This window comes from Ailuropoda melanoleuca, chromosome 2 (assembly GCF_002007445.2).
Source record: "Ailuropoda melanoleuca isolate Jingjing chromosome 2, ASM200744v2, whole genome shotgun sequence".
Taxonomy (NCBI): Eukaryota; Metazoa; Chordata; class Mammalia; order Carnivora; family Ursidae; genus Ailuropoda; species Ailuropoda melanoleuca.
In genome coordinates this window covers 87,312,338-87,320,410 of record NC_048219.1, presented here as the reverse complement: position 1 = coordinate 87,320,410, position 8,073 = coordinate 87,312,338, and the positions used below count along the sequence as shown (strand labels likewise).

The 8,073-nt window shown below is 42.5% G+C and overlaps 1 protein-coding gene across 2 annotated transcripts in view; it reads left to right on the top strand.

The window, feature by feature from the left end:
• The first annotated feature begins 42 nt into the window (after window positions 1-42).
• Window positions 43-8,073, top strand: part of OTUD7B (OTU deubiquitinase 7B) — a 53,311-nt gene continuing 45,280 nt past the window's right edge. The window contains exons 1-2 of one of the 2 annotated variants that reach the window (XM_034642834.1): window positions 227-346; window positions 802-853. The gene's annotated coding sequence lies outside the window, so the exon portion shown is untranslated. Of the gene's footprint in view, window positions 347-801; window positions 854-8,073 lie in introns of both variants that reach the window. The other variant, XM_034642840.1, reaches the window with a different exon arrangement.

The window sequence follows — 8,073 nt, the reverse complement described above, 5'->3', positions numbered from 1 at the left end:
GCTTGGGTGTCACCGCCAACCCGCTCCGGCCGGAAACTGGCGCTAGTTTCCGGCCGGACGGCCGAAAGCCACCGATCCCGAACCAGCCGCCGGAGTCGGAGTGGCTACGGGGTGTGGAGCAGGCAAAAGCCACTGGGGGAGGCCAGTCCTGATCAGTGCCGTCTGGCTCCAGTTCCTGATCCCGTGCGGAGCAACAGCCGCGGTCGCAGGCTCGCCACCGCCTCCGCCTCCATCGTCGTCGGGGGAGGGGCCACCCGGACCCCGGGGTCACAGCCGAGGAATGAGGAGAGGCGGCCGGGCCCCGCGCTCCGCCCCGGCCTAGGGCCTTGCCCCGGGAGCCGCGAGGGTAACGGAGCCCCCTGCCCTGTCACCCTCCCCCCGTCTGCTCCCGCCCCTCCCGCCTGTTCAGACTCCCAAACTCTGACCCTCTGATCTCCACTGTCCCCCTTCTCCTTTCTTATTATATTTCGCCCGGAGCCACCGCCTCCCGGCACCCCCTCCTCGCCCCGACTGCGCCTTGCTTCGTCCTAACCTTTTCCCCGTTACTCCTCCCTTTCTCCTGCGTCCCGCATTCCTAGCCCCCCACCCCCGTTCCCGTCCTCCCTTCCTAAGCTGTGCTGGGCTGTTTGGACGGTCCCCCCCTCCCTTGTCAGCGAGACTTTCGGGGAGGGATGGTGGAGTTTTAAGGTGGTAAAGAGTGTAGGCTACCCCCTGTTCTACCCCCTTAGTAGGATAAAGTTCATTGTAAAGTCTCAGTATAAAAGTACAACGAAAAGAAAACAAGCTTGTTCTCCCCTGTAGGTAGCCAAACAGAGGTGCGTCCAGTAATGGAGGAAGGGAGCGAAAAAGAAGTGTAAGTGTGTGTGTGTGTGTGTGTGTGAGAGAGAGAGAGAGAGAGAGAGAGAGAGAGAGATTGATTGATTGATTCTAGGGCAGGCTTATGAACTTTAGAAAAAAGAAAAGTTGCCATGAGCCGATGGAAACTTTAGAAGCTGATGATGAGTAAGCCGGGGGCTGCGTGATCTCACTCCTCTTCTCATAATTACTAGGTTAACGGTGTGGCTCCGGTCGGGATGGAATGGGATTTGTTTACTGGGCCGGCGTATTTTTAGCTTGTCGGCTCACAAGGACCAGAGCTCTGAGTCTGAGTCTCCCTGAGTCTTTCTGAGTCTTTCTCCGTCTCCCTCCCCGCTCCTCCCTTCGTCTGGGTAGTCTAACCTAGGTGGTTCCTGTGGACACAACACAGAATAGAAATTAAATTGAAAGAAGTGGACTGATGAAATTAGATGTAAGAGGGTTTCCCCCACACTCTTCAGGGGGTTTCCTTTTCATAAATGCAAAAGCAAGAATTAGCAGGACTTTTTACTTTTATTTTCCTCATATTTTTATAACTATGTGAATGCTTCTTAGAACAACCAGAAGCTGGTAATTTTTCAGTCTTTGGCTCGTCATACTGTATATTTAGGAGGTCCTTGAGGAAGTTGGGTCCCTTTGTCTTTCAGAATCTATTTCTAAGGTGGAAAAGGACAAGAAGTAGTGGTAAGGCTAGTCCAAAAAGATAGCAAATCCAAAATTTTCAAAAAATGTAGAAAATTTCTTTCCTTGTGAACCAGACTGCCTTCCTGGTGGGGTGGAGAGGACAGCAGGAACTTATGCTGGGTGACTAGGGAGAATCAGACTTACAATTAAACATTTGCTGTGCATAATTTACAAATGAATACATTATAGGCGAAAAATTATACTCTTTGCCCTCATTGTTTTTCTGAACAGTTCTTTTCAAGTTTAGGAACCAACCTGCTGTGCTAGTCTATTGATATTTTGAAGGCTGAACAGAACTGTAAAATAAATGAAATTGATGCTTCTCATCTGGAGTGTGAATACCAGTCTTGTTCTAATTTCCACTAGCTACCGGGCATGCCTCAGAGCACCTCCCTAAGTAAGTGGCCAGTTACTATGTACTTAGTGATCGCAAATGAATACAAATATTAGCTCATGCTAGGAATAATTGAGAAGGTAAATATGCTGAAAAGATCTTCCAAAACTGAAATAGATTATTTTTGGATTTTTTTTCCATTTTGGATTATCAGCACCTTTCTGCCGATAATTATCCATTAACATGAATAATTTAGAATTGAACAGATATCCACTTTGGGCATTAAGCATTCAAGCAGGAAGGAAAGATGGAAGGAAGATAATTTCCAAACTATTACTAATTTTTTGTTGTTGCCTGACTTGACTTATCCCTTTCATTTAATGCCAGAAACTCCCTTGTGGAAAAAAAAATGTAAACCTTTGCCAGAAAAAAGGCTGTCTGTGGACTTGTATAAGGCAGGCTGAACAGTAATGAATGGTAATTGTTAGTTGGACTTGGTGGAGTTAGGTCATCTACAACTTGGAAATATTCCTGAAGCTTTACTTCCTTAATCTCCTACTTCTGGGGATCCCTGTTGAAAAAAGATTTAATTAGGAGGGTAAAATCAGATTTTTAAAAATCAGAAATACCCTCCCAGAATCTGTTAACTATTAATAATTGTTTTAATTTGTGAGTCGGTTGATGCCAGTATTTGTGATGTCTGGGAAATTCTCTTTATATCAATGAGATAAATTAGGGAAGATTTCGGAATCAGCAAAATTTGAAATGAAATTGGAGGTTGTGGATTAGAGTCATAAAGAGAAATGACCTATGGAGTTAGATAGAACTTGGTCAAATCTTGGTGATGGCATTTACTTTGTGACCTTGGACAATTTACTTCTCCATCCTTATTTATAAAATATGTATGAGCATTCAAACAAATGAAAAAGTTATTCTTCGTTAGGAGTATAAGAAAAGAAAAGAGCTTCCAGGCAGAAAGTATATCTATTTATATTAACTTCCCCTATGTTTATTATTTGGTGGCTGGTGGGGTGGGCATCAAAGCAGTTGAATAAGTAGAAATAAGCCTAGGGCAGCCTAATAGTCTACCACTATCCCCATTTCTCAGAAGGTGTTGTTTGGGGTTTTGAGCTTCAGTATATGTAACCAAGTGAATTATGATGGAATAACAGTATCAAAATTTCAGATTGTTATGGACGCACTAAGGGCCAGTTGTAAGTTTTCGAGCTTCTCAAGCGTGCTTAAGCATAGTAAGGATCCTGGCAGATACTTGTGAGGCTCCTTGTAAGGAGCACCTCCTCGTTTACCCCAGACATTCATTCCATCAAGGGAAGATCCTGAGACAGTGCTTTGAAGTGTGGCTTCAGCAGTGTCTTCCCTGTGGAAACTTAGGAGCTGATGAAATCTTCTCAATAGCCCCTGATAAATTCAGATAATTAAAATCTGTGTAACTGGAATAGAGATGCAGGGCAGTTTTATGAATGTCTGAACTCAGTTGATTTTTTAATATGGTAGAAGAAAGTTTTTTTTGTGTGTGTTTTTTAAAGATTTATTTATTTGAGAGAGCACGCATGAGCATGAGTGGGAGTGGCATGGGGAGAGGGAGAGAGAATCTCAAGCTGACTCCACACCGAGTGCAGAGCCTGACACAGGGCTTGATCTCACGACCGAAACCAAGAGTCAGATGGTCAACCGACCGAGGTACCCAGGTGCCCCTGTATTTTTTTCTTTTTAAGTAAGGAATCCTTGCTGAATAATGATTGAGCACTTTTGTGGATAAAGCTGTCTCAAGCTCCAGTGACAGGCTTTGGGAAGATAGAAAAGATGTAAAGGCAAGTGTCCTTGCCCTTGGGACAGGGGTGGGGTTGTGGAAGGTGGTGTGTATAAATGGGAAGATAAGCTTTAACATTTAGGACACAACATAAAACCAAGTTTAATGTGCTACAAATGGAGTATGTAAAGGCTAGAAAACTTGAAGTGACAGAGTCTGTGAAATTAATTAGGGAAGATTTCTGAATCAGCGAAATTTGAAATGGACTTGGAGGCTGTGGATTAGAGTCATAAAGAGGCATGGCCAATGGAGTTAGAACTTGGTTCAAATCTTGACTATGTGACCTTGGACAATTTACTTATCCATCCTTATCTATGGAATATATGTGAGCATTCAAGTAAATGAAATAGCTATTCTGTGTTAAGAGTAAAAGAAAAGATCTTCCAGGCAGAAAGTATAGAATGTACAGTGTGCAGTGACGGTATGAATGACTAAGTTGTGTTTGTTGGGGGAATAAACGAGAGGAACTGGAGAGAATGTGGGTGGCCAAGTCATGGGTAGAGCAGGCAAGAGGGTGGAGGGGACTCAGAGGCCAGACTCTGTTGGGTGTTGATGGAAGGGTCAATAGAGTCATTGTAGGTCCTTGAACAAAGGATGGATTTAGTAAGTATTGAGCCTTCTGGTCCAGGAACTCATGGGCAAGAAGTCAGGCAGGCACCGGTATATTGTAACTCTTTGGTTTCTCTTCTGGACCATCTTGGCCTAAAGGGGATCATCCAGGAGACATCAGATACGTTGTAGGAGTTTTTGTATTCACACACCTTACTCACTATGCTGAGCTCTGTTTGTGCCTATCTCACATTGTACTGTGGGCCTGTGGACAATTGCTGGATTATCCTCAAGAGCTTATGGTAAGGCCAGTATCATGTTTTAAGTGCATTTAACTTTTAGTTATCTCTGCTATTGTAGGGTACAGTAGTATAAGTAATTCAGAATTTAGTATGAAAATTTCTTGGTTTGAAAATGCATTTTTTTTAAGCCAGATTTATTTTAATGTTGTGATGATCATACTAATGTTGAAATGAATTTGCATTTCTAAGCCTCTATTACCTGATGGTGAGGAGGGTATACTGATGGTGAGGAACAGTCAAACTTGGTTTAAAGATTACACCTCAGAAATCCTGTAAATTGGATAATCCATTTATGGATAATTAAGACTGGATTATATGAGTATGTTAATGAAGACCAATTTCTTTTCAAAATCTGTGCAGGTCCAGTGTGGCCGCTTAGGCTGTCTGCCTTATGCCTGAGCGATTTATAGATGATGCTTGGGTTGTAGTCAGAATGAGTCTTTACTCACAGTATTTGGAGGAATCCTATTGTGTTATGTTGCATTGTTGAAGCTGAAGGTGGCTTTTTCAAAGGACCTGGGCTTTGTAGAAGCTCTTCCAGATAAAAGCCCTGCTAAAAAACTGTCAGGTTTTTCCTCCTGAAGTAAAGTTGTTTGAAAATATGGCCAATTAAAGGAAAAAAAAAAAAAAAAAGAATGGGGAGCACTGTTCACATGTCATAAACAAAGGATCACACGCTTGTTCTTCCAGCCTTGTTCTTTCAGTTGACTTGCCTTCTTTCACCCCTGCCTAGCCCCCTACCTTCTCACAGTCATTACCAAACTATGTGCTTATGATGTCATGAGCACAGGATTATTATTTACCTCTTGAGTCAGGAGACTGTAGTATTTTTGAGTGGAAATTAGAGGTGGAAGTCAGGAATCTTGATTTATACAGTTCAGTTCAGGACTATTTTCAACTGTGTCTTTTAGGATTATGTGTCATCTTTTTATTTCTCTAAGAAATAGTTTTGGAAGGGAAAAATTACTAAACTATTATTTTTGGTAACCTGCTTTGAGTTCAGTTTTATGCTAGGTACTGTGGAGGATTAGGAAAAATGGTGATTTTGTGCCCTTGAAGAGTTTACAGTCTAGTTGGGAGTAAGGAGTATAGGAAAGAGTTAATACCTATTGAACCTCTATTATACCAGACAAATAAAACAAAGAAAATGAGAAATTATATTATTGATTGCATAGTATAGACCTCGTACCATATGTATTTGGGAAGAAGAGCACTCAGGTAGTTATGAATGTTCTCACAGAGGAATTGTAACTTATTCCAGATTTAAAAAAAAAAAATTGTATTAGGTACAAGGGGTGAAGATGAAGCAAATAACAACAACAACAACAAAATCATTTCATTTTGGAGCTGAGAGGGATCAAGCAAAAGCCTGGACCAGGCTTGGGTGTTCTTGGGGCAGTGATCAGACTGACCTGAGTAGCAGTGAATAGTAGTGAAACAGGTGGTTAGGTTGGTTTGGAGCTGTGTTTTAGAGGGGTCTTCAAAGGCAGGCTCATAAGTTGAAATTTTAAATGATAGTGAACCACTGTGGGGTTTTGAGGAGGATAGTAATTTGATGAAAGTAGGAAATGGGTGGGCCAGAAGGGAAGGGGGATTGGCTCCCAGGGTATATGAGGTGATGAGACCTGAACTAGAGTTGTAGGGGGGGTGGGATAAGGAGAGAAAGAGGGAAAAGGAGATTGCGAAGGAAAAATTCAAGTCAGTGAGGACTGGATGCAGCAGATGAAGGAGAGTGATCCATCAAGTATGACTATGACGTTTTAAGCTTGGGTTTCTGAGACACAGAGATAAGGAAGTTAGGAAGGTTTCCTCATTGTTCAGGGGAATTTGATGAGTTCAGTTTGGGAGGTATTGAATAGATGAAGTGGGATTGAAACACCCAAGAGAAAGCGGATGCATTTGTTAGAGATGAACCTGAAGCTGGTGGAGAGTAGAGGCAGAGGTTAATAACTGTTGGAAGTGTGGGTTTGCAGTTCTTCGGCATGGATGTGGTAGCTGGAGCCAAGAGAATGAATATGCTCTCTGAAGACTAGAGTTTAGGGAAAGAGCAGAAGGCCAGGGATAGTGGTAGTGATAAACACTATTCTGTACTCTTCGGGCCATCTGAATTGACTTCTTCCTTGTCCTTTCATGTTTTCTGTTCCTTTCCTTCTAATGCCAGCAAACATCCCTTGAATGTCTCTTACCTTGTAAGCACCGTCTTAGGCAGTGAAGAAACAGATGAGTCAGACAAGGTCTCTACCTACAAGGAGTTATGGGTCCAGGGGGAGGAGACAGACGCATTAATATATAGATGTCATGAAGCGGGGTACTGTTGGGATAGAAGTATGTAGGGGGGATAGTAGGGGCCTGAAGGTCAGTTCTGCCTTGGGCATGCAGAGGTTGGAAAGTGCCTCCCAGAGGAGATGACATTTGAGATGAGTCTTGAAAGATGAGTTAAGGGTGTGCCCTACAGAAGACAGAAGTACACTCCAGGCTGAGAAAACGACATGAACAAAAGCTTAAAGGAGCGAAACAGTCAGACTTCTTCAGGTAACTTTTAAGTAATGACTGTGCTGGAGTACGGGGTTGGGGGGCAGGGGTGAGGCTGGAGACGTAGGCAAGGCTGATCAGGGACAGCTTTAGCTTGTGCTGCGGTATGATGAGCGTTTGTTTTTAAGCGTCGGGTGGAAAAGTAAGTTTCATGTTGTAGAAAGATTATTTCGTCAGTGGTGTAGGGGTACACTGGAGAGGAACAGGACAAAGGGCTTTTTAAATACGTTTATTATACGTAACAGTAACGCATTTCTTATTGAGTGATTGTGTTTGTAGATTCATGGAATCAGAGAACTGCAGGGACTGTTTCTTAGTCTCCCATTCATTTTCAAAGGGCATAGCTGAGATTTACTCAGGATCACAGAAGTAGTTTTTTGATAGCTTGGTCTGGAATTCAGTCTCCAAAGGCTATAATGTGGCTGGAGATTAAGAAATGTCATTTCACCTCTTGATTCTCTCATGTCCCATCCCAGTGTTTGTTACATCCTGCCACCCTTCCTTGTGCTAGGAGACATTCCATCCCCTGGTCATTTTTACCAGTCTGAAGTGAACAGCGGCATTCTCCGGGGTCTGACTGAGGAAGATCTGCCCTGAGAGCACCTCGGGGAGTAGGGACTCTGGACCTGAGGTAGTTGGCTGCTCGGCAGTGGATGAGTAGGACGCTAGTATTATTCAGTGTAATGATGCCGATGTAGAAAGATGTCAAGGTATTTGTTTTATTGCGTGTGCAGATGTAATTATCTCTTTAGATAAGTTCTGTTCAAGTTCTTTTCTTTTAAACTTAATTTTAAATTGTGCCAGTGAAACTTCAGTAGAAGAAATAGACTTGGATAAATTGGTTACCCACAAAAAGGATATTTATCTAAAGAGACAAGATTCAAGATTTGTCATTACACTTGTATTCTAAATCTTCCTTTCCTGTGTTTTTAATTTTATTGGGTTTTTAAAATATATATATATATATATATATATATATATATTTT